We start from the raw sequence: 21,331 nt of genomic DNA, 5'->3' as shown, positions 1-21,331 counted from the left end.
TAGGTCATAATTTCTTATGACCAGGGGTATCTTTTCTTTATTTTTAGCATCATAGGTTAGCATGTGCTTTAATTTTTAGTTTCTGGTGTGATTTAACTAGAAAACTCCAGAGGTTTAATTCTCTCTTATTTGGCACCACTCGTGGGATTCCTCCCCCTGCGCGGCCCAAACCCCTCCTCTCTGTCCCCACGGCAGCCCAGGCGCGCGTTCCTTCTCCTTCTTCAGACGGCGTCTCCCCGTGCGTCGCTTTCCGTCAGGCAGCACAGAGAGAGCGAGCACGCCATGAGGGCTAACGGACGTCGAGGCCCTCTTATAACCTCGCCGTGCATGCCCCCTTGGCCTAGGGTTCCTCCTTTACCCTCCTTGCACCGCCACTTACTCCCTCCATCTCTCTTCCTCCCACAAGATAAGCTCTGTAGTCCATCTAACAGAGAGAGAGAGAGAGAGAGAGAGAAGTGCGCCGCCGTCGATCCCGTGCTGCCGTCGTCTCCGACGTCGGCCACCATGTCTAGGGGCTCGGGGCAGGACCCCGCGCTCCATTCCCGCCGTCGCTGAGGTCGGGGAGCGACCACACCAACGGCCAGCTCCACATCAACGGCAAGTTCCCGGCGGCCCAGCTCCTGCTTCGGTTCGGCGACAGTACACCTACAACCTCTTTAGATCGTCTCCGTTCATCTTCTTCATGCTTCGTCCCCAATCGGATCGGCCATCTTCTTCTTCCCTAGGTGAGCCTAACCCGTCCTCCCTTCCCCCTTCGGTAGATCCGACGATGATCGAGGTCGTGCCCCTCTGTTCGGAGAAGAGCACGAGGGCAGGTGTTGTTGCATGTGTTGATCTTGTGTAGCTGCTAGGGCTCGTCCCGGTGCTCGAGACAGTGTTTTCCAACGGTTAGGCGCAGTAGGCACAGTTGTTTCCCCGCGACGTAGTAGCTGCAGAAGAGACGCTCCGGTGCTCGTTGCCGTCATCGTCTTTGTGCGCAAGCAGAGCATTTGTTGCTCGTGGTAGATTACCTTATAAAGTTCCCCTGTTCAGTCGAGTCCCGAAGCGCAGCGTAGTGGTTGCAGTGGTTGTGTTGTTCTGGCGCGTCAAGGGTTCAAGTCCCCGCGGCACCATGCCCCCCTTTTTGTTATTCTTTTGCACAGTAGCACAGTAGCGCATAGTAGCTTAACCTGCTTGTCTTATCTATTCCTGTCAAGTATATGTGCAGTAGCTGAGTGGGTTGTCTATGTGTGTGTGACCAGGGGGTCTTGGGTTCGACCCCTACCCCTGTCCTTTTATTTTTGTTGCACCTCTTTTCTGTTTTTGCATTGCTTGCTTGCATACTTGATGTGGTAAGCTTGGCACCATGTGGGAATTATTTTGTTATCTCTGTAACAGCATGTTGATCCTAGTAGTTTGCTAGCTATGTTAATATGTATGTGAAGGACCTTGTGTGGATAGGTGTTATGATAGTTAGCTCTCATGTTTGAGAGTGAGTTTAGCATGTGTGTAGTGTAGTGGTGATGTCAGTGTGTTACTTGAGCTCATGGGTGGTGTTCTTGAGCACTAGTTAGTGCAAGTGTGGTGTATGTGTGTGTGTGGGTTCCCCCCCCCCCACATACGTTGTGTGTGTGTTAGTGGCTCATGTAGTTGTGTGTGCTTGTGTGTGAGTGTCTCCCACATGCCAAGGCATAAGGTGCCTTGATGAGCACATGAGCAAGTTAGTGTGTGTTGGTGTAGACATGCTTATGTGAGTGTAAGTTAGTTGTGAATTCTATTTAGCATGTGTAGGTGATTTTGATGCTTGTGCTTGTTGTATGTGTGTGCGAATGGTGATGTGCTATGGCACACATACATGAGGTCTAAACCCTCATGTCACCATTGGACTTGTGAGAGTGTGCAAGTGCTTGTGTAGGTGGTGTTCTAGTGAGAAGCACATGTGATGATGCACTATTCACTCTATGTGATTCCATGTAGGATTTTCCTCTCAAGTTTGTGCCCAATTGTTCTATGCAAGTGCATAGGTATTATATATGTTTTTAGGGTATAATCATCCCAGGAATCCATTGGTGAAGTCAGTTTTGCCTTTGGAACACTTTCTGGGAATGTCATATTTCAGTTTTGTTCTATGTTTGGAGCTTGGTTCCATGAGATGTGGTGAGCCCAAAAGGTTGATTCCTTGTTGTGGCATTAGAGGGTGGCCCCCTCTATGGCATGTTGGTTTTGTTTCATGCTTAGTAGTTCATATGTGCAAGTTGTGCCTAGTCAAAGTAGGCATGTGGCTGAAATTCCAGTTTAGTGAAAATCTGAGATTTTCACTAAGTCTGAGAATCTGCTTGTATTTTCTTCTCCTCTTGTTGTCCTTGTAGAAGTCCATGTGTTGGGAATCAGCCCTGGCTATCAACTGGAAGTTGTAGCTTTTGTGTTTATATAGCTCTCTGTAAATTTTCATTCCATTTGGAGTCCTGTAGATACTGTTTGGGGTGCTGTCAAAATGCTTCAGAGCATAAACAGCTAGTGAGAATCTGGAATTTTCACTAAGTCCTTGAAAACTGATATTTTTGGCCAAGTTAGCAGCTGTGTAACTTTGTGTGTGAAACTCCTTTGCATTATATTTTTGCTTGTGCTTGTACTACTCTTGTATAGCTTGTGCCACATATCTTATTTGGCATATTTGGGTGGTTGTAGGTGCTTTGCATGTAGCCCTCAAACTGATATGATGTTGTTTATGGCAGATTGTGTAGTTTTGATGTTTTTATGCTTGTGAGTGCATAGATGATGTTCTGGTGATATTTCTTTGCACCACCCCATCCATTCTTGTTTTTTTTGTTCTATGGTAACCTGGGACCACCAGGAGTATGCCATTGGAGTGTGTTGTGATGATCTTGTTACGTAGGACTTCATTTCTTGTTTCGTTGTTTCTCGTTGATCCGTAGCTCCGATCGTTACGTTCTTTATATGTTTTTGCATCGTTTTTGCGTGACGTGTATGTTCATGTCATTATCATGCATTTAAAGGCAGCTTAGGGTGCAGTTCTGTCCAGTAGCTTGTATTCTCTTCTCGTGCTTGTTGCATATTGTTGTGTTGTTGTTTATTGGATGCTATTTTTATGTTGGGTAGCACAGGGATCGGAGAATGAGTATGTGGATCCGGGAGAGTACGTGCAAGATGAACAAGAGCAGTTCCAAGCTGAGGACACCACAGGCAAGATGATATGACCTTGATTCCATCTCTAGACTTGTTATGCTAGATTCACGTTTCCTTCGTCTTATGTTCGCTGCCTACCACTGAAATAATTGCCTCCTGATATTGCCATGAAACCCAAACACTTTTTCCCTCCTATAAAATCTTGAATGGCTAAGTAGGCTTTGCTCAGCTACTAATGTTAGCATTGCTAGCTGCAGGTGCTTTGTCTCATGTGATAACATGAGTTGATATCATTATGTTAAAACTTTTATTTAATTAATGCACCTATATACTTGGTAAATAATGAAAGGCCTAGCCTTTGGCTCGTATGTGTATACAGTCATGTCTTTTGGTCTGGCAAATGCTCCTCCGACATTTTGTCGATTGATGAACTACATATTTTCTCCGTTCAAGAATGACTTCATCTTGCTGTATCTCGATGACATTCTGGTCTTTTCAGAGACTGAGGAAGAACATGAAGAACATCTCACATTGGTGCTTGATAAGCTGAGGGAGTACAAATTGTATGCCAAGTTTTCCAAGTGTGAGTTCTGGTTGAAAGAAGTCATCTATCTTGGTCACATTATCTCTGCCGAGGGCATCAAAGTTGATCCATCGAAGGTGCAGGCCGTTGTTGAATGGGAGCCTCCGCAGAATGTGAAGCAGCTTCAAAGCTTCCTCGGGCTCGCAAGCTATTGTAGAAGGTTCGTTGAGAACTTCTCCAAGATTGTTAAGCCTCTCTCAAGTCTTCTTCAGAAAGGTGTGAAGTATGCTTGGTCTCCAGAGTGTCAGTTGGCCTTCGACACACTAAAAGAGAAGCTCACCTCTACTCCAGTCTTGGTTCCTCCGGATGATTCCAAACCCTACCAAGTGTTCTGTGACGCCTCTCTTCAGGGTCTTGGTGCAGTTCTGATGCAAGAGAAGAAAGTGGTTGCTTATACCTCCAGGCAGTTGAAGCCAGCGGAGAAGAATTATCCTATGCATGATCTTGAGCTAGCAGCTGTGGTACACGCTCTGATGACTTGGAGACACCTCTTGTTGGAACGAAAGGTTGAAGTGTTCACCGATCACAAAAGTCTCAAGTACATCTTCACTCAGCCTAACCTGAATCTCCGGCAACTCGTTGGGTGGAAATGCTCCAAGATTTTAATCCGAGTGTTGAGTACACGCCAGGCAAAGCTAATGTCGTGGCAGATGCTTTGAGCAGGAAGGCGTACTGCAACAGTCTCATTCTGAAACCTCTCCAGCCTGACCTTTGTGAGTCTTTCAGGAAGCTCAACCTTCAGTTAGTACCTCAGGGATTTCTTGCAAATCTTCAGATCTCTCCTACCTTGGAAGATCAGGTCCGACCAGCACATCTTCTTGATGCAATGGTGAAGAAAGTCAAGATTGGCGTGGCAAAGGGTTTTCCCAAATATAAGTGCTTCAGTGTTGATGCCAGAGACACGTTGTTCTTTGAGGATCGTGTTGTCGTTCCGAAAGGTGATCTCAGAAAGGTAATCATGGAAGAAGCTCATAACTCTCTGCTCTCTATACATCCGGGAAGCTCCAAGATGTATCAGGACTTGAAACAGACCTTCTGGTGGACTCGCATGTAGCGTGAGATGGCTCAGTTCGTAAATGAATGTGATGTATGTCGAAGGGTGAAAGCAGAGCATCAACGTCCAGTAGGTCTTTTGCATCCTTTGCCCATTCCCGAGCAGAAGTTCAATCATATTGAGATGGATTTCGTCACCGGGTTTCCGAAGTCCAAGAAGGGTAATGATGCCATCTTCGTCGTCATCGATAAGTTGAGTAAAGTGGCTCATTTTCTTCCAGTCAAGGAATCCATTTCGGCAGCTCAGCTTGCAGAGTTGTACACTTCCAGGATAGTGTCTTTGCACGGCGTGCCTATGATGATCTCTTCGGATCGCGGAAGTATCTTCACTTCCAAGTTCTTGGACTCTTTTCAGTCTGCAATGGACACGAAGATACGCTTCAACACAGCTTTTCATCCTCAGACTAGTGGTCAAGTGGAGCGAGTCAATCAAGTTTTTGAGGATATGCTGAGAGCCTGTGTTATCTCTTTTGGCATGAAGTGGGAGGATTCCCTGCCTTTCGCTGAGTTATCGTATAACAACAATTATCAAGCTAGTTCTGGAAAAGCTCTGTTTGAAATTCTCTATGGCAGGAAGTGTCGTACCCCGCTCAACTGGTCCGAGACAGGCGAGCGTCAGATTCTTGGGAATGACCTGATAGAAGAGGCTGAAGAGATGTGTCGGGTCATTCGGAACAATCTCAGAGCATCTCAGTCCCGTCAGAAGAGCTATTATGATAGCAAGCATCGTGACATGTCTTATGAGCTCGATGACTTCGTCTATCTCAAGGTGTCGCCTATGAAAGGTACACAGTGCTTTGGCATCAAAGGCAAGCTTGTGCCTCGTTTCGTGGGTCCGTTCATAATTGTTGGCAAGAGAGGCAACCTTGCGTATCAACTTGAGCTCCCGTCAAACTTTACAAAATGTGATGTGATGAATATGTGATGGTGTGGTGTTATGTGAAATGATGTGAATGCATTTGAGAGTAGGAGAGACTATGTTGCTTGCACAAGGGTTTTAAAAAACTTCCTCATCTCTTTTATCTCAAGGTCAAGTTTCACTAGATCCTTTCCTGTTTTAAAAATGTCCATGATTTAGTATATTTTTGTGGTGATTGTGAGGATGTGAAGTTTCTGTTTAGAACCAAGTTTTAAAGGTGCAAATATTCACAAAACAGATCAAACATATTCTGTTTTGTAAATATTTACGTGCTCCTAAAATCCCTTTTTCATTTTATTCAATTAGGTCATAATTTCTTATGACCAGGGGTATCTTTTCTTTATTTTTTAGCATCACAGGTTAGCCTGTGCTTTAATTTTTAGTTGCTCGTGTGATTAACTAGAAAACCCCAGAGGTTTAATTCTCTCTTATTTGGCGCCACTGGTGGGCTTCCTCCCCCTGCGCAGCCCAAACCCCTCCTCTCTGTCCCCGCGGCACCCCAGGTGCGCGTTCCTTCTCCTTCTTCAGACGATGTCTCCCCGTGTGTCGCTTTCCGTCAGGTAGCAGAGAGAGAGAGAGCACGCCGTGAGGGCTCACGAACGTCGAGGCCCTCTTATAACCTCGGCGTGCATGCCCCCTTGGCCTAGGGTTCCTCCTTTCCCCTCCTTGCGCTGCCAGTTCCTCCCTCCATCTCTCTTCCTCCCCCAAGGTAAGCTTTGTAGTCCATCTAACAGAGAGAAAGAGAAGTGCGCCGCCGTCGATCCCGTGATGTCGTCGTCTCCGGCACCGGCGACCATGTCCAGGGGCTCGGGCCAAGACCCCACGCTCCATTCCCACCGTCGCTAAGGTCGGGGAGCGACCACACCGAAGGCCAGCTCACGTCAACGGCGAGTTCCCGGCGGCCCAGCTCCTGCTTCGGTTTGGCGACAGTACACCAACAACCTCTTCAGATCGTCTCCATTCATCTTTGTCAGGCTTCGTCCCCGATCGGATCGGCCCTCTTCTTCTTCCCTAGGTGACCCTAGCCCGTCCTCCCTTCCCCTTTCGGTAGATCCGACGATTATCGAGGCTGTGCCCCTCTGTTCGGAGAAGAGCATGAGGGCAGGTGCTGTTGCATGTGTTGATCTTGTGTAGGTGCTAGGGCTTGTCCCGGTGCTCGGGACAGTGGCTTCCAACGGTTAGGAGTAGTAGGCGCAGTTGTTTCCTCATGGCACAGTAGCTGTAGTAGAGACGCTCCCGTGCTCGTTGCCGTCATCGTCTTTGTGTGCAAGTAGAGCATCTGTTGCTCGTGGTAGATTACCTTGTAAAGTTCCCCTGTTCTGTCGAGTCCCGAAGAGCAGCATAGTGGTTGTAGTGGTTGTGTTGTTCTGGCGCGTCAAGGGTTCGAGTCCCCACGGCACCACGCCCCCCTTTTTGTTATTCTTTTGCACAGTAGTGCATAGTAGCTTAACCTGCTTGTCTTCTCTGTTCCTGTCAAGTATATGTGCAGTAGCTGAGTGGGTTGTCTATGTGTGTGTGACCAGGGGGTCTTGGGTTCGACCCCTACCCCTGTCCTTTTATTTTTGTTGCACTTCTTTTCTGTTTTTGCATTGCTTGCTTGCATACTTGATGTGGTAAGCTTGGCACCATGTGGGAATTATTTTGTTATCTCTCTAACAGCATGTTGATCCTAGTAGTTTGCTAGTTATGTTAATATGTATGTGAAGGACCTTGTGTGGATAGGTGTTATGATAATTAGCTCTCATGTTTGAGAGTGAGTTTAGCATGTCTGTAGTGTAGTGGTGATGTCAATGTGTTACTTGAGCTCATGGGTGGTGTTCTTGAGCACTAGTTAGTGCAAGTGTGGTGTTTGTGTGTGTGTGGGTTCCCCCCCCCCACATACTTTGTGTGTGTGTTAGTGGCTCATGTTTAGTTGTGTGTGCTTGTGTGTGAGTTTCTCCCACATCCCAAGGCATGACGTGCCTTGATGAGCACATGAGCAAGTTAGTGTGTGTAGGTGTAGACATGCTTATGTGAGTGTAAGGTAGTTGTGAATTCTATTTAGCATCTGTAGGTGATTTTGATGCTTGTGCTTGTTGTATGTGTGTGGGAATGGTGATGTGCTATGGAACACATACATGAGGTCTAAACCCTCATGTCACCATTGGACTTGTGAGAGTGTGCAAGTGCTTGTGTAGGTGGTGTTCTAGTGAGAAGCACATGTGATGATGCACTATTCACTCTATGTGATTCCATGTAGGATTTTCCTCTCAAGTTTGTGCCCAATTGTTCTATGCAAGTGCATAGGTATTATATATGCTTTTGGGGTAGAATCATCCCAGGAATCCATTGGTGAAGTCAGTTTTGCCTTTGGAACACTTCCTGGGAATGTCATATTTCATTTTTGTTCTATGTTTGGAGCTTGGTTCCATGAGATGTGGTGAGCCCAAAAGGTTGATTCCTTGTTGTGGCATTAGAGGGTGACCCCCTCTATGGCATGTTGGTTTTGTTTCATGCTTAGTAGTTCACATGTGCAAGTTGTGCCTAGTCAAAGTAGGCATGTGGCTGAAATTCCAGTTTAGTGAAAATCTGAGATTTTCACTAAGTCTGAGAATGTGCTTGTATTTTCTTCTCCTCTTGTTGTGCTTGTAGAAGTCCATGTGTTGGGAATCAGCCCTCGCTATCAACTGGAAGTTGTAGCTTTTGTGTTTATATAGCTCTCTGTAAATTTTCATTCCATTTGGAGTCCTGTAGATACTGTTTGGGGTGCTGTCAAAATGCTTCAGAGCATAAACAGCTAGTGAGAATCTGGAATTTTCACTAAGTCCTTGAAAACTGATATTTTTGGCCAAGTTAGCAGCTGTGTAACTTTGTGTGTGAAACTCCTTTGCATTATATTTTTGCTTGTGCTTGTACTACTCTTGTATAGCTTGTGCCACATATCTTATTTGGCATATTTGGGTGGTTGTAGGTGCTTTGCATGTAGCCCTCAAACTGATATGATGTTGTTTATGGCAGATTGTGTAATTTTGATGTTTTGATGCTTGTGAGTGCATAGATGATGTTCTGGTGATATTTCTTTGCACCACCCCCACCATTATTGTTTGTTTTGTTCTATGGTAACCTGGGACCACCAGGAGTATGCCATTGGAGTGTGTTGTGATGATCTTGTTACGTAGGACTTCATTTCTTGTTTCGTTGTTTCCCGTTGATCCGTAGCTCCGATCGTTACATTCTTTATATGTTTTTGCATCGTTTTCGCGTGATGCATCTGTTCATGTCATTATCATGCATGTAAAGGCAGCTTGGGGTGCAGTTGTGTCCAGTAGCTTGTATTCTCTTCTCATGCTTGTTGCATATTGTTGTGTTGTTGTTTATTGGATGTTATTTTTATGTTGGGTAGCACCGGGATCGGAGAACGAGTACGTGGATCCGGGAGAGTACGTGCAAGATGAACAAGAGCAGTTCCAAGTTGAGGACACCACGGGCAAGATGATATGACCTTGATTCCATCTCTAGACTTGGTATGCTAGATTCACGTTTCCTTCGTCTTATGCTCGCTGCCTACCACTGAAATAATTGCCTCCTGATATTGCCATGAAACCCAAACACTTTTTCCCTCCTAGAAAATCTTGAATGGCTAAGTAGTCTTTGCTCAGCTACTAATGTTAGCATCGCTAGCTGTAGGTGCTTTGTCTCATGTGATGATGCACTATTCACTCTATGTGATTCCATGTAGGATTTTCCTCTCAAGTTTGTGCCCAATTGTTCTATGCAAGTGCATAGGTATTGTATATGTTTTTGGGGTAGAATCATCCCAGGAATCCATTGGTGAAGTCAGTTTTTCCTTTGGAACAATTTCTGGGAATGTCATATTTCAGTTTTGTTCTATGTTTGGAGCTTGCTTCCATGAGATGTGGTGAGCCCAAAAGGTTGATTCCTTGTTGTGGCATTAGAGGGTGACCCCCTCTATGGCATGTTGGTTTTGTTTCATGCTTAGTAGTTCATATATGAAAGTTGTGGCTAGTCAAAGTAGGCATGTGGCTGAAATTCCAGTTTAGTGAAAACATGAGATTTTCACTAAGTCTGAGAATGTGCTTATATTTTCTTCTCCTGTTGTTGTGCTTGTAGAAGTCCATGTGTTGGGAATAAGCCCTCGCTATCAACTAGAAAATTATAGATTTTGTGTTTGTCTAGCTCTCTGTAAATTTTAATTCCATTTGGAGTCCTGTAGATATTGTTTGGTGTGCTGTCAAAATGCTTCAGAGCATAAACAGCTAGTGAGAATCTGGAATTTTCACTAAGTCCCTAGAAACTGATATTTTTGGCCAAGTTAGCAGCTGTGTAACTTTGTGTGTGAAACTCCTTTGCATTATATTTTTGCTTGTGCTTGTACTACTCTTGTATAGCTTGTGCCACATATCTTATTTGGCATATTTGGGTGGTTGTAGGTGCTTTGCATGTAGCCCTCAAACTGATATGATGTTGTTTATGGCAGATTGTGTAGTTTTGATGTTTTTATGCTTGTGAGTGCATGGATGATGTTCTGGTGATATTTCTTTGCACCACCCCATCCATTCTTGTTTTTTTTGTTCTATGGTAACCTGGGACCACCAGGAGTATGCCATTGGAGTGTGTTGTGATGATCTTGTTACGTAGGACTTCATTTCTTGTTTCGTTGTTTCCCGTTGATCCGTAGCTCCGATCATTACGTTCTTTATATGTTTTTGCATCGTTTTTGCGTGACGCATCTGTTCATGTAATTCTCGTGCATGTCAAGGTAGCTTAGGGTGCAGTTCTGTACAGTAGCTTGTATTCTCTTCTCATGCTTGTGTTAGTGACTAGGATAGAGATGGATGTTCATTTTCATCTCATGCATCATGTGCTTGTTGCATATTGTTGTGTTGTTGTTCATTGGATGCTATTTTTATGTTGGGTAGCACCAGGATCGAAGAACGAGTATGTGGATCCGGGAGAGTACGTGCAGGACGAACAAGAGCAGTTCCAAGCTGAGGACACCACAGGCAACATGATATGACCTTGATTCCATCTCTAGACTTGTTATGCTAGATTCACGTTTCCTTCGTCTTACGCTTCCTGCCTACCATTGAAATAATTGCCTCCTCGTATTGCCATGAAACCCAAACACTTTTCCCCTCCTAGTAAATCTTGAATGGCTAAGTAGGCTTTGCTCAGCTACTAATGTTAGCGTTGCTAGCTGCAGGTGCTTTGTCTCATGTGATAACATGAGTTGATATCATTATGTTAAAACTATTATTTAATTAATGCACCTATATACTTGGTAAATAACGAAAGGCCTAGCCTTTTGCCGGATGTTTTGTTCCGTTATTGCCGCCATAGTTACCGGCTACCGGTGTTTGATTCCATAACTGATCGCTCCTAACACGTTCGGTGTTGTTATGGGGACCCCCTTGGTAAATCGCATAGTGCTAAGACTTGTCCGGCAGGATCCAACCTTGGTGTTAATTTGCTAATCACTTAATAATAATCTGCTTAGGGAATGGCCTCCCCGAGGAATTTAATCTACAACCCGGGCTAGTGCTCCTCATGAGTGTTGGTCCAAAATGGACAGACTGCGGGGCCACCACAGGGAAACTTGAGGTTTGGTTCCTGTAGGCTTTTCCATCTGTAGTGTCCTGAGACTGAGATACGCGGCTCTTATCGGGGTCGTCGACATGACTGGAGGTCCTGCTAGAGTTGTCTTACCTTAGCGATATATCTTGCCTACAAGAATCCCGGTGAAGCTTTGGTTCTCCCCAGAGTTGAGGTTTTCCTCTAAGGAATCCGACGAGATCACGAGATTCATCATAGAGGATTACTTTGCGTCCAGTGACCGTTTGTCATGGACTAGTTGGAGCACCCCTGCAGGGTTTAATCTTTCGGAAAGCCGTGTCCGCGGTTATGTGGCAACTTGGAATATTTGTTAACATCTGGTTATAGATAACTTGAACATAATCTAATAAAATTGCCAACTGTGTGCGTAACCGTGACTGTCCCCTTCGAAGACCTCTCTTCGTTCGGGAACACGGTGGGGTTATGATTGACGTAAGTAGGTGTTCAGGATCACTTATTGATCAGCTAGTCATCGACCGCTAGTATAGACCACCTTCAACACATGTTCTACGTAAGTTAGCCACCATATATGCTTAGGATGGTGCAACCTAAAAACTCCACCTTCCTTACCTAATGCTACCCTCGTTCCAAGCAAAATAATGTGCATAAAAGGATTAACATCACATGCAATTCATAAGTGACATGATATGGCCATCATCATGTGCTTCTTGATCTCCATCACCAAAACACCGGCATGATCTTCTTGTCACCAGCGCCACACCATGATCTCCATCATCATGATCTCCATCAACGTGTCGCCATCGAGGTTGTCGTGCTACTTATGCTATTACTACTAAATCTACTTCCTAGCAATATAGTAAATGCATCTGCAAACACAAACGTTAGTTTAAAGACAACCCTATGGTTCCTGACGGTTGTCGTACCATCGACGTGCAAGTCGATATTAACTATTACAACATGATCATCTCATACATCCAATATATCACATCATGTTATTGGCCATATCATCTCACAAGCATACTCTGCAAAAACAAGTTAGACGTCCAATAATTTGTTGTTGCATTTTTTACGTGGCTGCTATGGGTATCTAGTATGATCGCATCTTACTTACGCAAAAACCACAACAGAGATGTGCAAATTGCTATGTAACCTCTCCAAGGGCCGCCTCGGTCAAAATCAATTCAACTAAAGTTGAAGAAACTGACACCCACCAGTCATCTTTATGCAACGAGGTTGCATGTCAATCGATGAAACCGGTCTTCCGTAAGCGTACGAATAATGTCGGTCCGGGCCGCTTCAGTCCAATAATACCGCTGAATTGAGAAAATACTAAGGAGGGCAGCAAATCGAACATCACTGTCCACAAAACCCTTTGTGTTCTACTCGAGATAAAATCTATGCATGAACCTAGATCTGATACCACTGCTGGGAAACGTTGCATGGGAAACAAAAAAATTCCTATGCACACGAATACCTATCATGGTGATGTCCATCTACGAGTGGAGATTTGGATATACGTACCCTTGTAGATCGCACAGCAGGAAGCGTTAAGAAACGCGGTTGATGTAGTGGAATGTCTTCACGTCCCTCGATCCGCCCCATGAACTGTCCCACAAACCGTCCCACGATCTGTTCCGATCTTGTGCCGAACGGACGGCACCTCCGCGTTCAGCACACGTACAGGTCGACAATGATCTCGGCCTTCTTGATCTAGCGAGCAAGATGGAGAAGTAGATGAGTTCTCCGGCAGCGTGACGGCGCTCCGGTGGTGGCGAGGATCTACTCCTGCAGGGCTCCGCCCGAGCTCCGCAGAAATACGATCTAGAGGTAAAACTATGGTGTCTAGATCTGAGTTGCACGTGGCAAAAGTTATCTTAAATCAGCCCTAAATCACCACTATATATAGGAGGGAGGGGGAGGAGGCTTGCCTTGAGGGCCAAGCCCTCAAGGGTGCGCCGGCCAAGGGAGAGGAGGAGTCCTACTCCAATCCTACTCCAATTAGGATTGGAAAGTGGAGTCCTTCTCTTCCTTCCCACCTCCCCTTTTTTTCTTTTTTTTTTGGTTTTCTTTCCTTGGCGCCAAGGCACTCTTGGGCTGTCCCACCAGCCCACTAAGGTCTGGTGCGCCACCCCTAGGGCCATTGGGTTCCCCCGGGTGGGTTGCCCCCCTCCCGGTGAACTTCCGGAACCCATTCGTCACTCCCGGTACATTCCCGGTAATACCCGAAAACCTTCCGGTAACCAAATGAAGCAATCCTATATATCAATCTTTGTTTTCGGACCATTCCGGAAACCCTCGTGGCGTCCGTGATCTCATCCGGGACTCCTAACAACATTCGGTAACCACACATATAACTCAACTATACTAAAACATCATTGAACCTTAAGTGTGCAGACCCTGCGGGTTTGAGAACTATGTAGACATGCCACGAGGCACTCCTCGGTCAATATCCAATAGCGGGACCTGGATGCCCATATTGGATCCTACATATTCTCCGAAGATCTTATCGGTTGAACCTCAGTGTTAAGGATTCATATAATCCCGTATGTCATTCCCTTTGTCCTTCAGTATGTTACTTGCCCGAGGTTTGATCGTCGGTATCCGCATGCCTATTTGAATCTCGTTACCGGCAAGTCTCTTTACTCGTTCTGTAATACAAGATCCCGTGACTTACACTTAGTCACATGCTTGCAAGGCTTGTGTGTGATGTTGTATTACCGAGTGGGCCCCGAGATACCTCTCCGTCACAAGGAGTGACAAATCCCGGTCTTGATATGTACTAACTCAATGGACACCTTCGAAGATACCTGTAGAGCACCTTTATAGTCATCCAGTTACGTTGTGACGTTTGATGCACACAAGGTATTCCTTCAGTGCCGGTGAGTTATATGATCTCATGGTCATAGGAACAAATACTTGACACGCAGAAAACAATAGCAATAAAACGACACGATCAATATGCTACATTCATAGTTTGGTCTTGTCCATCACATGATTCTCCTAATGATGTGATCCCATTATCAAGTGACAACACTTGTCTATGGTTAGGAAACCTTGACCATCTTTGATCAACGAGCTAGTCAACTAGAGTCTTACTAGGGACAGTGTTTTGTCTATGTATCCACACATGTATTTGAGTTTCCAATCAATACAATTATAGCATGGATAATAAAAAATTATCACGAACAAAGAAATATAATAATAACTAATTTATTATTGCCTCTAGGTCATATTTCCAACACCCGTATCAATCAACCAATCGGGAAAATGACATACAAAAAGGATAGTGGGAAAAATACCATACCCAGCATCCTCCACGTCAGTGTCGCCAATGAAAACATTAGCGGTCTTGCCGCCTTTCCCATGTTGACGCTTGTCATAACGGTTAGGGCATCTAGGTGCCCAATGATCAGGTTCTCCGCACACATGACAAACACATTTCTTCTTGTCATTCTTCTTCTTGAAGTTGGTGTGTTGTATAGCCTTGTTTTTTCCATCGAACTTTGCTTTACCATCAAACTTGCCCTTGTTCTTGAAATTGTCGGGCTGGAAGTTTTTTCTTCTCTACCAGATTGGCACTAGATCCTCCCTCAATACCTCGAGCACGTGTGTCTTTTGCTCTCGCCTTTTCTTCCACATCAAGAGTACCAATGAGATCCAGAACAGAAAACTCTTGCCTCTTATGCTTCAGTAAGATAGCAAAGTTTCTCCACGAAGGACGAAGTTTAGTTATGATGCCTTCGGCAACAAACTTATTCGGTAGCATGCAATTGAAGTGCTCAAGTTCTCTAGCAAATGATTGTATCTCATGAGCTTGCTCAACCACGGAGCGCTCTTCAGTCATCCTGTAGTCATAGAATTGTTCCATGATGTACAGCTCAGTGCCAGCATCTGAGACCCCAAACTTGGCCTCGAGTGCATCCCACATATCTTTTCCATTTTCAATTGATGCATAAGCATCAACTATATTCTCACCAAGAACACTCAAGAGAGCAGCCTTAAACAAGGATCCATTTTCTGAAAAGCTAGTTCCTGTTGAGCATCATGGTCTCCTTCAGGTTTGCCAAGAGTGACGTCATAGCAGCTCATGGTTTCAAACCATAGAACGGCTCTCACACGCCACCTCTTATAGTGGATACCCTCAAACATAGGAGGTCTCGTGGAAGCAGCAAAACCACTAGGGGTAAATTGCCTATAATAAGATTTTTGGATTGTTGGAAATATGAGCGATTTACCAAGTGATCTTACTAGCATAAATAATAGATAAACCACGACTATCATAGAAAATATATGATAAGCCATGCAATTATAGAGAAAATATGGAAGTTGCATTTGAAAGGATGAACATGAACGGAACATAACTAGAAAAGAAACTACAACAAGAAGTTGAGGCAGGAACTCAAACAAGAAGAATACGAGAACATACTAAGTTGCAGCTGCAGCAGCAGTGGTGCTGGTGTTATTGTTAGACATGTTTCCGAAGAGGTGGTTGACGTCGGGGAAGAAGTCGTCGTCCGGGAAGTGGTCGTCCGTGTCCGTGATGAAAGACAGTAGTCGCGCTGAGCGCTTCCCAAAAACCTTATCGCCCTTCTCCCGTACATGACCCAAAGAGACGGAGTTTCGGAGGCCTGTTGTCCCGACCTACGGTGCACGCTGCAAGCCGGGATGGGGAAGAACGTAGCAGCAGCACACAGTTTGGAACCGGTGGCGAGAGAAACTTCTGATGCGTATCTCTCGAGAGGAGCAACCTCCCTTTTATAGGCGTAGTAGAAGGAGGCGAGAGGCCAGCGACGGGAGCCGAAGAGAACGTGGGAGACAAAACGAACAGACAGCCGCAATATTCGTGTTCAGCTCTCCACAACAACAAAAATGTTCGGCTTCCAAGTAACCTTTCGTATACCAGTCGTGCGTGGCAAGAATTGAATTCAGCTCGGCTCATTCCCGTAACCCGCGTCGCGTAGCGTCGTGACGAGGCGAGGCGGGCGGCGGAGGAGGAGGAGCGAGCGTGTATGTCTCTTCTCATGCTCATACATATGTGGAAACATCCTCCCTTATAAGGAGGTCCAACTCCCTCTAATTAGCAATGTGGGACTAAACTTTTCCACCTCTTGCCTTGTACAAATGGGTTGCTTGGGCCTCTAGGATTTATTAAGAATTTCTAAAATTACATATTGGGCTGGCCTAAAAGTACATAAAATTACAGCAATGTTCCCCAACACTAACAAAAATATGTCGCAACCCACTTCGGGGCTCTAACAATAGTATGTCGGAATACTGATGGTGGTGTTCGTCGTCTATAAAATTTGATCGTCCCTTATTATATCTTTTAACGTGTGGTACTCTGTTTGTTTTCTTTTATGACGTTTGTGGTACTTCCTCAGTTGGCTGATCATTATTATAATTGTGTTAAGCTTGTTTATTTTCGTTCTAAACGGAAGTCATTTCATTTTCATTTTTTATTGTTTTACTAATTTTAAAATTTAAATTTGGTTGTTAGTTGCAACATTGAAAAATCTATGACGGTAATAGTGACCGAACTGCATGTTGTCATCACTTTCCGAACCCCATGTAAGCAGTCACGTAAGCATCGTGTGAGCCCACATGTTTGCATCTTCGGCCGGCCAAATCCGATCGTTGTTGATGGCCACCATCACTGATAAAACCTCGGTCGGGTCCAGCCGTAAGGTGCCACATCAGCATATTATGGGTTTGTATGTCAGAAACGGTAACTAGTCAAACATGATGGGTGAGTTGCACTCAAAAATATGATGAGGAACGATCAACCCGCATACGGTGATAATTCTACTGACATTTTTGGACCGTCGCAAAAGATAACTTCAGTAATGAATTTGGGTTCGTCACCTTAGACACAATGTTGCATGATGTAGGAAGTGGTACCTTTAAAATTCTGGTTTTTATAACGGTGCTTGAGTGACATAAGGGTAGCGGACGAAAAACATCACGAGTACATTTTTCATGATGAAAAATGGTTTTATGTGACACAAGTGAAATGTCACAAATAAAGTAGATTTTGTAGTGATAGTTGATAGTTGTCCACCGTACTCGTATGTCTGTGTTTCCTGACATCCTCTGCTCGCAAGGATTGCCTAGCTAGTCTCCCCAAAAAAGTTCTAATCTTTGAAGGGATTTTAGTGTTCCAAAGTGTAGTCAATCCCTTCTCCTTCACTAACAAATTTGACATTGTGGCCCTACCTCCAAGCAGATCGTCTCTTCTATTCTTCGTTTCTGTTAACAATCGATAAGCTGATCTCATCAAGAAACTTCCCTTCTTCTCAAACTGCCAGGCCCAAAAATCTGAAGTGGGACTACTGCACCGCGGTATGTTATTGATAGCAGTAATATATGTTGGCAAGTAAAATTGCGGAAGAACAGCAGTTTGCCAAAATACAAGTGTCATGTCAATCATTTCTGACAGAAGAATCGGCGGGTTCTTTCGATACACACAATCATCTTCATCAGAGTATCCCATGGGATCGAGTTCTCCTTTCATATTTTTGTTGAGTTTCCGTTACCTACTTTCTCCAAAAGACCTTGAGTTAGCACATATCTCCCTTCAACCGGCGACCGCCACACCTGCGATGGATGCAATCCTAAAGTAGCATCCAAAATACTCTCATCAGAAACATATATCGCTCCGGTTCGGTTTGACCAGGGTGAGTGATAGTGTGAGACCGCCAGACACGCACATCCCATTCTAATTGGTTCGGTTCGACCAGGGAAAGGGGGCTGGCCGCGACTGACCATGAGCCCATGAACACGCGGCCTCGCTCAATACTGCTTTCCTGCAAATAATGTTAGTTCCCCTAAAAATGCAAAATGATAATTAATTTTTCTAAAAAATACAATTGTTATTCGATGTGCTAAAAAATATATTTTTTATTCAAAGAAAAAATGAGAACATTGGAATTCACAACTAGTGTTGCATATTTTCTTATTTAAGGGATTTATTACAAAAATGCCTTTTTGGAGCTCAGCCTCCATCGAGGCCGGTTTTTTAAAAACCTAAAATTTATCAAAATTCATTTTTACATTAAAAAATCTGAAAAAATAAAATATATACTATTCACCTTAAAAGTACATGAATTTGTTCTTTGTGCACAGATTGCATCTCAAGGTATTTAATTCTGAATTTTTGCGTATATATACATTTCATCCTTGTGTACTTGCATTTTTTATATTTTTTTTAACTAGAAAGTTTAAATTTTTGAATTTTTAAAAAATAAAGGACTTCATGAAGGCCGAGCTCCAAAACACCCCCGTCGCTTTATTAACAGTACTAATATAGGTAAGAACAATTTAGAAACCATGAAAAAAATAAAGACTACCTTAACATTGTAGGATCTACGGCCCAAGTTCAAATGACTTTCATGAGGACACTCATAATATGAACTTCTGAAAGGGATTCGTCCTTGCTCAAGGGGAACTCCTATTGGACGCTCTGTGCGTCAAAGCAATCAGCTTTCGTACAGGCTAACGAATGAGAGCTGAGAGTGGACCGGACGGTGAATGTCCACGAGCGCTTCTGGTTTTAGGAATCTTCCATACATTTTCCAGCCGTTTTTTCTTGGTTTTCGGAACCTGCAAGAAGGTTCTTGAACCGGTTTTTTTTCTTTTTATTTTTGGTTATCTTTTTGTTTTTCTTTTCTTGTTTACTTTTTTTGTTCTGTCCTTTTTTCCTTTTTATGTTTTCCCTACTTTTTCTGTTCGAAAATTTCAAGTATACTTTCTAAGTTCAAATATATATTTATCATATTAAATTTGTACTAAAAAATTTACAAAAATATTCATGCTTGAAACAATTGAACATTTTTTGAAAAATACATTTAAAAAAATATCCTGGACAAGAATACAATAAACCACAACAATTTATAGAAAATTTGAAAAACAAAGGGATGAAACAACAAAAAAGTGAAAAAAAAGGAAATAAAAGTAAAGTAAAAAAACTGGAACATTTTTTGAAATTTCTGTACATTATTTAACTTGTGAACATACTTCAAAAAGTAGAACATTTTTGAACTCCCGAAAAAATTTAAAAAAAACACAAAGTAATTTCAACTTTCGGAACATTTTTTTCATATTCCATAATATTATTTCAAATTCCGGAACATTTTTTCAAATTCTGGCAACATTTTTCCAAATTGGGAACATCTTTTCAAACTTTGGAACATTTTTTCAAATTCTGCAAAAAAAATTCCAAATTTCAGAATATTTTCTCTAATTCCGGAACTTTTTCAAAATTCTAGACCATTTTTCTCAAATTGCGGAACATTTTTCAGAAATTCGAAACATTTGTTTTAAATTCCGGGACATTTATTCAAATTCCGGAACAATTTTCAAATTCTAAAATATTGTTTCAAATTGAGGAATACTTTTTCACATTCCGTAACACTTTTTTCAAATTCTGAAACATTTTTTAAAATTCCAGATCATTTTTTCAAATTCTAGAATATTTGTTCAAATGCCAGAGCATTTGTTCAAATTATGGAACATTTTTCCAAACTCCGGAACATTTTCTGAAAATTCAGAACATTTTTTAAACAGAAACAGAAAAAAACAGAAAAGAATGAAAAATAAAACAAAAAAATAAAAACCGATTTAGGGAACCTTCTAGAAGTTTTCCAAAACCGGAAAAAATTTGCTCGAAATCTCTAGAAGATTCCCAAAACCGGAATTAGTAAAGCATTAACGGGCCGACCCAAACCCCATCGTTCGCTAGCAGGTCGTGTGCGAAGCGTGGACAATCTGCCGCAGAATGAGGGAGATAGGATTTTCCCTTGCTCAAACATGAGACACAACACGAGTTTAGGCCCGCACATCGCGAGCTTCACACTTCCCTCACAAATAGTCATCACAAAAAATGGAAAGAATATGTTTTCCTTGTTACTTTTAAATATGCCACTAGATGGTGCTTTTAGTGTCAAATAAACCTATTTTCCCTTGACACGAAGAACCAAACCCTCCAACCCTTAGAGTATCTCTAGCACATCCTGCAACTCGTAGTCCTGCAAAATTCATTTACGGTTTCCCGTAAATAAGATTTGCGGTACGGCATACGCGGAGATCTAATAGACCCCGCGAACATCATTAGAATCCTACTAAATTTTCAAACAAGTAGTTCGCGCCATTAAACATCACTAAAGTTCCACAAAAAACATAGTTCATACAAGCTTAAAACGGGAATTAAACTAGCTCATACTTAATAAACAGAGGGTTCTACTTTTAGTTCATACTTATTAAATGCGGGGTTCTACTCATCTACACCAGAGCCAGACTCGCCATCACCGTCGCCCCCGCACGGGAGTTAAGGTCTTTGTGGTGGTCCTTCATGAGGGTGCTCGAGAGTACCTGCACGAGCTAGTACTCCCCAAACAGCCACGGGACCCGCATCGTTGCTACCTGGAAGTTGTCGACGGCCGCTTCCCTCGCCTCGAACCATGCGCGCTCGGATGCTCGGATGTGCTGGATGGCCGAATCAAATGAGGCAGTGGAAGTTTCTCCATATCGACGGGCCGGCGCCACGGGTCTTTGCGCAACGGACCCACGCCTGCTCCTTGCACCATCAAAGAGCGGAGGGGGGATCTCCCGGCCTCCTCATTGTTGCGACGCTTGCGGCCATCGAGCCCTCCTCGGCCATCCCGACCGCCACCAGTCGTGGACATCTTCGGCAACTTCCGGTGGGTAACGTCACCGCAAGTCACAGTTTGAGTTCGCGGGATTTCTGTCAAAGGAGAAGAAATGTGATGGAGGCGGATGGGGGAAAATCGGGATGTGAATCCTAAATCATGTGAGAGCCAACATATATATCAGAGTCCCGAGCAGTTTACGGGCCTCTCAAAAACAATTTACGGGTCGGGCCTGCTCGGGCCGTCTCTTTTGACCGTCCCTTAAAACGGTCAAAAAAACGCGATCGTCCCTTAGTCAGGGTTATCTCTCATGTGTTAGGACAGTTCTCTAGCACAGCTCGAGTCATGGTGATCGCATCCAACACTAGTTTCTGGCTCACCACTATCTATAGACCCGTGGATGACTCACTAAAGGATGTGTTCCTAGCAGAG

This window comes from Hordeum vulgare, chromosome 4H (genome assembly GCF_904849725.1).
Source record: "Hordeum vulgare subsp. vulgare chromosome 4H, MorexV3_pseudomolecules_assembly, whole genome shotgun sequence".
Taxonomy (NCBI): domain Eukaryota; kingdom Viridiplantae; phylum Streptophyta; class Magnoliopsida; order Poales; family Poaceae; genus Hordeum; species Hordeum vulgare.
Note: the sequence above shows the minus strand (reverse complement) of the source record.